This window comes from Oncorhynchus kisutch, linkage group LG27 (genome assembly GCF_002021735.2).
Source record: "Oncorhynchus kisutch isolate 150728-3 linkage group LG27, Okis_V2, whole genome shotgun sequence".
Classification (NCBI taxonomy): domain Eukaryota; kingdom Metazoa; phylum Chordata; class Actinopteri; order Salmoniformes; family Salmonidae; genus Oncorhynchus; species Oncorhynchus kisutch.
The window spans coordinates 20,179,101-20,187,370 of NC_034200.2; positions in this window are offsets into that span (position 1 = coordinate 20,179,101).

Sequence of the window (8,270 nt, forward strand, 5' to 3'; positions counted from 1 at the left end):
GTACAATACACTCAAACACTACATTAGTAAAAAAACAAACACTGAATTAAACTGGATACCGGACAACGTTATCATTCTTGTCTACACAAATAAATAACAGTATGGGGATTGTCACGCCCTGACCTACAACACCATAGAGAACCCCGAGGGCTCTCTATGGTCAGGGCGTGACAAGGCGTGATTAGGCGGGTGTTGTAGTTTTCCTATTTATATGTTTGTTTTGTTGTATGGTTCCCAATTAGATGCAGCTGATTGTCGTTGTGTCTAATTGGGGACCATACTTAAGTTCTCCATTGTTCCCACCTGGGTTGTGGGATATTGTTCGTGTTTGTGCTTGTTGCCTGTTTATTGTTGAGTAGTTTCACTTAAAATAAAGATGTGGAACTCTAATCACGTTGCGCCTTGGTCCGTCCATTTCAACAAACATGACAGAATATCCCACCAACGCAGGACCAAGCAGCGTGTTATGGAGGTTAAGGAGTTTTGGACATGGGAGGAAATCATATCCAGATGTGAGACCCTTCCTTGGAAGGAGACACCAAGAAAGGTGGAAGGACAGCGACGACACTGGGGACCGTGGAAACAGAAACACCAAGATTTTGTGGGGAGGGGGAGGGGGGGGGGGGGGGGCGGCGGAGCAGCGGAGAGTGGAAGAGCTGGTCATCAGTCTGGTACCATCTGTGCCAGCTCCCCATACTGACCCTGAAGAGCCAGAGACCGTCAGGGAGGTGATGGAGAAGTTGGGAAAGAGAGAAATGAGAGAGATGTTGGTCAAGTGTGTTCTGCTCAACATTCGACCTGAAGAGCCTGTCAGCAGTCTGGTGAAGTCTGTGCCGGCTTCACTCATCTGGCCTCCAGTGCGCCTTCCCAGTACGGTACGTCCTGTGCCTACTCCCCGCACTCGCCCTGAAGTGAGTGTCACCAGTCCGGTGCCACCTGTGCCGGCTCCACGCACCAGGCCTCCAGTGCGCCTCCCCAGTCCGGTACGTCCTGTGCCAGCTCCCCGCACTCGCCCTGAAGTGTGTGTCACCAGTCCGGTGCCACCTGTGCCGGCATCACGCACCAGGCCTGCAGTGCGCCTCCCCAGTCCCGTACGTCCTGTGCCAGCTCCCCGCACTCGCCCTGAAGTGCGTGTCACCAGTCCGGTGCCACCTGTGCCGGCTCCACGCACCAGGCCTCCAGTGCGCCTCCCCAGTCCAGTACGTCCTGTGCCAGCTCCCCGCACTCGCCCTGAAGTGCGTGTCACCAGTCCAGTGCCACCTGTGCCGGCTCCACGCACCAGGCCTCCAGTGCGCCTCCTCAGTCCCGCTCCTAGGCTGGAGTCTTCCCCTGCGCAGGTGCCCAGTCCAGGCACGGTGTCCAGTCCCGCTCCATGGCAGGAGCCTTCCTCTGCGCCGGTGCCCAGTCCAGGTGTCCAGTCCCGCTCCAAGGCCGGAGCCTTCCTCTGCGCTGGTGCCCAGTCCAGGCTCGGCGTCCAACGCAGCTCCATGGCCGGAGCCTACCTCGGCACCGGTGACCAGTACGGGCGCAGTGTCCAACCCAGCTCCATGGCCAGATACGTGGGCGGGGGGGGGGGGGGGTACGACCCGCATCGGAGCTGCCACCGACATTAGTCACCCCCCCCCCCTACCCTCCCCATTTGGTTTCAGGTTTTGCGGCCGGAGTCCGCACCTTTGGGGGGAGGGGGGTACTGTCACACCCTGACCATAGAGAAGCCCTCGGTTCTCTATGGTGTTTAGGTCAGAGCGTGACTAGGGTGGTGTTCTAGTCCTTTATTTTCTATGTGGCTGGTTTGTATGGTTCCCAATTAGAGGCAGCTGGTAATCGTTGCCTCTAATTGGGGATCATATTTGGAAGCCCTTTCTCCCACCTGCTTTGTGGGATATTGTTTTGAGTGAGTGCATGTAGCACTGCGGTACTTCACGGTCGTTGTTTGTTTTTTGGTTTGTTTAAGTTTCACTAAAATAAAGATGTGGAACTCCAATCACGCTGCGCCTTGGTCTGTCTCTCCTCACGACCGTGACAGGGATGAGGTAGTTGGATGGGCTATGTACAGGTGCAGTGATCTGTGAGCTGCTCTGACAGCTGGAGCTTAAAGTTAGTAAGGGAGATATGGGTCTCCAGCTTCAGTGATTTTTGCAATTTATTCCAGTCATTGGCAGCAGAAAACTGGAAGGAAAGGCGGCCAAAGGAGGAATTGGCTTTGAGGGTGACCAGTGAGATATACCTGCTGGAGCGCGTGCTACGGGTGGGTGCTGCTATGGTGACCAGTGAGCTGAGATAAGGTGGGGCTTTATCTAGGAGAGACTTATAGATGACCTGGAGCCAGTGGGTTTGGCGATGAATATGAAGCGAGGGCAAGTCAACGAGAGCATACAGGTCGCAGTGGTGGGTAGTATATGGGGCTTTGGTGACAAAACGGATGGCACTATGATAGACTGCATCCAATTTGCTGAGTAGAGTGTTAGAGGCTATTTTGTAAATGACATTGCCAAAGTCAAGGATCGGCAGGATAGTCAGTTTTACGAGGGTATGTTTGGCAGCATGAGTGAAGGATGCTTTGTTGCGAATTAGGAAACCGATTCTTGATTTCATTTTGGATTGGAGATGCTTAATGTGAGTCTGGAAGGAGAGTTTACAGTCTAACCAGACAACTAGGTATTTGTAGTTGTCCACATATTCTAAGTCAGAACTGTCCAGAGTAGTGATGCTGGGCGGGCGGGCTGGTGCGGGCAGAAATCGGTTGAAGAGCATGCATTTAGTTTTACTTGCATTTAAAAACAGTTGGAGGCCACGGAAGGAGAGTTAAAACGCATTAAGACAGTGTGTTGTGGAAATTCAGTACTTAGAGAGACTCGGTAATTTCTTCAAACAATAATACTTATTTAATATCGATTAATTATTGCAATAATTCATCCGTCAACCCAACAGTCTTGTTCTGACTGTTAGGCTGAGAGTCTGAATCATACAGACAATACACAGTTTATATAGCTAATACCCAGAATGCTTGGTTCCACCCCTCCCATATTGAATGGGGGCACCATAAGCCACTTTGGGCTCATCCTGTCTTTATCTGCCCCTGGCATTATCTTAACCCCTGACCCTGGCCTAATTTCCCAGGCCAGGATGTCTAAGAACCATTGAGGCCTTTGTTCTACTCCTCTCTATCCCAGTTACAACCACCCCACATCCTGTCACTGGAATGCCAGCTGTAGATTTTATCACCAGGAAGCTAGAGTGGACACCCTAAAACTCAGCATTAGCAGGACAGAAATATCTCATTGTTTAAGTAAATAATTGTTACATATCCAACAAATAAGGTGAATACATCATTTTTCTGTCACAAGTGGCAAAGAGAATAATCAAACAAATGCTGAAATGGTTGTTAAAAACATCTAATGGTGACATGTATTCACTCACTTTGGTCCCATTCCTCCACGTTAACCTGGCTTCCCCTTCACAATTGAAATTAGCAACAATTGATTTCATTATGAAAAACACTATACTGTAGTATCACGTTTCAAGTTTTAATGTCACAGGCACAAGTGCAGTGAAATGTATATCTTGCAAACTCTAAACCCAGTAATGAATATCAATGTAGCACTAAAAGTTAAATAAGGTAGAACAAAAACAAACTAAATTAAAATAAGAAGAACACGAGAAGTAAGCTATATGCAGGGTCAGTTCCAATATCATATTTACAATGTGCAGGGATACTGGAGTGATAGAGGTAGATATGTATAGGGGTAAGGTGAATTGGCATCAGGATATATGATAAAAAGAGTAGCAGCAGCGTATATGATGATTGTATTTGAGTGTGTATAAATGTGTGTACATATGTGCGTGTAAGCAAATAAAGTGAGTGTGTCTGCCTGTGTGTGTATGCGTGTGTGTGTGTCAGTGTGCTTGAGTGTGTAGCATCCTGTAAGTGTGCATAGAGACAGTGCAAAAATAACTATTTAGTTGTCTTATGGCTTGGGGATCGAAGCTGTTCAAGAGCCTGTTGGTGTCAGACTTGATGCAGCGGTACCACTTGCCGTGTGGAAGCAGAGAGTACAGTCTATGGCTTGGGTAGCTGGAGTCTCTAAAGATTTTCCCAGGCCTTCCTTTCACACCGCCTGATACAGAGATCCTGGAGGGCTGGGAGCTTGGCCCTACAGTATAATAGTATATGATTCTCTTGGTATAAATTGAATATGGAATCAGATATATTGTATAATGTAAGAGAGATTGCCAGTACTCACAGGCTTACCGTCAGAACCAGGTGACCCCTCCCTCCCATTCTCACCTTGGAAGCCCTACAGCGGTCAAACAGACATGCTATGAAGTAGCTGTACCCATCTCATAAAAGAGTTTGCATTTTGTAGAGCCATTTAAAAACAAATCTCAATAAATGATCCATCAATTTCCTCAATCAATTAATCCTTCATGCAATCGACCAGCGTCGTCCGAGTTACAGGAAGATTTGGCCAGCTGGGATGTCCTTGTCTCATTGCGCACTAGCGACTCCTGTGATGGGCCGGGCGCTGGGCACACTGACACGGTCACCAGGTGTACGGTGTTTCCTCCGACACATTGGTGCGGCTGGCTTCCGGATTAAGTGGGCATTGTGTCAAGAAGCAGTGCGGCTTGGTTGGGTTGTGTTTCAGAGGACATATGGCTCTCGACCTTCACCTCTCCCGAGTCCATATGGGAGTTGCAGCAATGAGACATGAAATTGGGGAGAAAAAGGGGTAAAAAATTACATTGGTGTGCTTGCTGAAGGCAAAGCACAACTTTAGATTTCTTACATAGTCAAATAATTGTTTTATTTATTCGTCTCACTCTTGCGCTTAAACGCTTTAAGATATTACCACGAAACAAACTTTCAGATGTGCACACGTCCCCAACTTAGATTGCTTGACAAAACATTTTTGATAGAATTTTTACTTTTTGAACGACGACAATATTTAAAATCAAATCCAATCCATTTCAATGGAAATAAACCAAACCATCTTTCACATGTTCAGGCTATCCTAACTTCAAAATTATAACTATAACTATATAAATGTGCATACATCTGCATAAAATAACTCGCCAACAGTAACTTTTGAACCGTTAGACACACAAAAACAACTTTCAAATGTTCATGCTATCCTATCTTATCCCATCCAAATAAATAAATCAAACAACCAACCAATCTCTTCATCTACCTACTTTTTCAACTATAACCAGTCACTACCATTTCTACTGCAGTCACTACCACTACTATAACTTACCTCATAACCATAAATACATTAAAACAAGCTACCACATTTTCTTCAGGAAATGTACTTTTCTAGTCTAACATGGTATTACTTAATCACAATAGGCCCAGGAAGACCAGGAGGCCCAGGTTTCCCCTGGGACAGTTACAGCTCTCCACTGCTGCAGGTTGTCTGTCCAGGAGACACTGTGGGCAGAAAACAGTTTAACATAACAGGGACAACGCAACAAGTGTACAAATGTACTGTAAAAACTGAGCAACACATAGACAACCAACAAGCATACTCCCCCTGTCATCCTCCTGTATAGAAATAAACAGAGAGAGATAATGATATGAAGATGATAATTGTATCTTTGGCTCCCTGCATTAAACCTCAACCTTCAGTGACATATGGAAATAAACGATGAATATCGTAGTTACAGTATCATTACACTCACCACAGAGTATATATCACACGCCGTCTCTTCCTCAATTTGCTCGGGATCGCAGTAAAGCCTCAGTTTTTGTACCTCGCCCCCTCCAATTTCACCAGAAGTTGTCGACGGGTGTCCCGTTGACACCTAGCCCTAAGAAGTTTTAAGCTATCCATTTAATATGCTTTAAAGCCCAGTACTAGGATTAATGTGTGTCCAGGAAACCAGTCCTAAGGTTTTGGGGTCATTATTTCAGTGTGTTTCTACAGACCTTAATGCCTCGATCATTGAATATGACACACTGTTCTTTCTTGATGACACTGCTGGTTGTGATGGTGAAGGTGGCAGACTTGTCCAGCCCATTGAGTGTCACAACGAACTGTTTCAGCCTGTCCTGAGAGAGCACTCTGATCAGGTCCAACTTCTCACGGTCGGTGGGGCTCTTGGCAACAAACACATAGGAGGGAGGCAGACCCTCAGGGAAGATGGCCCTCGAGGAACAATAAAATGGGTTACCGGGTGCTGTCTGTGAGGGATAATCGAGGACTGAGCAGGTAGGCAGCCTCTGACATCAGAGAGCCCTGGACTTTATTTGCTTTCATGTCTATCTGCATTCTAAAGAGCAGCTCAAGTGATATTAGCTAGAAATTGCACGCAATTGTTAATACTGATCCTAATAATATTCATGTCTTCACTGTTGAGCGAGCAACCGTAGTGCAAAGTCCTCCTTGAATTAAATGAAGATAGGGGATACATTTTTATACACAGAAAGCACACACCCTGTGAATGGGGCAGTGGGTAGTCTAACAGTTAAAAGCATTGAGCCAACTCAGTGAAAAATCTGCCAATGTGCCCTTGAGCAAGGCACTTAACCCTAATTGGTACTGTAAGAGCGTCTGCTAAAAGACGTAAATGTAAAGGCAAACTATATATTTTAGTAAAGATGTAATAAGCCAATTACTTTCAAAGTTATATGTGATAAATCACATTTGTAACAAAAACTACACTTTGAAGAAGTGAACATGATTGTACATGTTTTACAGGAAAATCAGGAAAAAAATTGTTCAGACAGTTATGAGTTATCCTTCTCTTACCTCCACTCTTTACTCCTCGCCTGCCAATATGCCATTCATCAGTGTAAATGCAAACAGTCCTGCAGTAACACAAAGCATATACTGTATATAAATCTACTCCAATAGGCTACTCCCTGCTGTACAAAATGACAGGCTGTAATGTAGCTAGCAGACATGAATAGATGTTTCTATTAGCCTTTTTATACCACAAAGCTGTGATGTAGACCTGAGACTTCTCAATGAGGGCCTAGTGGGTTTGGAAGTGGATTAGAGGGGAGGGGTTACACCCAGACTCTGAAGCCTACCTGCTTGCAGCCACCTGTGAGAAGTATAGTCAAAGGTCAAACTTTCAACAAAAATACAAACAAACATAGCTATACTTGTTTATTTGGTTTCATTTTGTGGAACAGATGGTCCAATACCCTTCCACTTTATGCCATTGCTGCCAAATCTGAAGCTCCCTCTTTATTGCAGTTAGTAGATCATATATAAATGAAAAGGATCATTCATACAACATTGAAACGATACCCATTGATTAGCTACCTTCTCCTTCCCTCACCACCTGCTGCTGGCGTACTCAACAGGGCCATCTTCGAGCTGTATGGGCCAGATGGTTCAGTTGGTAAAGCATGGAGCTTACAATGCCAAGGGTTGATAGTTTGATTCCTTCTGGGGCCAGCCATACATAAACATTATGCACGCACGACTGTAAACTGCTTTGGATAAAAAAGCATCTGCTAAATGGCATAATAGTCCAAATGTGTCCACTTTGAGGTGGCAAAGGTTTGATGTTATTAAATTGTTCCCCAAAAGCCCCTGATCAAATTGGTATTGTCACACCCTGACCTGAGAGAGCCTTTTATGTCTCTATTTTGGTTTGGTCAGGGTGTGATTTGGGTGGGCATTCTATGTTTTCTTTTCTAGGTTTTTGTGCTTCTATGTTTTGGCCGGGTATTGTTCTCAATCAGGGACAGCTGTCTATAGTTTTCTCTGATTGGGAATCATACTTAGGCAACCTTCTCTCCCTGTTGTTTTGTGGGTAGTTGACTATGTTAAGCTTCACGGTCGTTTCTTTGTTTTGTTGGTGACATTTACCTAAATAAACAGAAATGTACGCTCACCACGCCACAATACATGTATCACTAGCCACTTTAACTATGCCACTTTGTTTACATACTCATCTCATATGTATATACTGTACTCGATATCATCTACTGTATCTTGCCTATGCTGCTCTGTACCATCACTCATTCATATATCCTTATGTACATATTCTTTCTCCCCTTACACTGTGTATAAGACAGTAGTTTTGGAATTGTTAGTTAGATTACTTGTTGGTTATTACTGCATTGTCGAACTAGAACTAGAAGCACAAGCATTTCGCTACGCTCGCATTAACATCTGCTAACCATGTGTATGTGACAAATAAAATTTGATTTGATTTGATTTGACTTTGGTCTACTTCTTACGACAGTTATATGATGTCTCCAAAAAAGTAGCGTTCTATGTTTTTCACACCTTTGCATCTTGTTATATGGG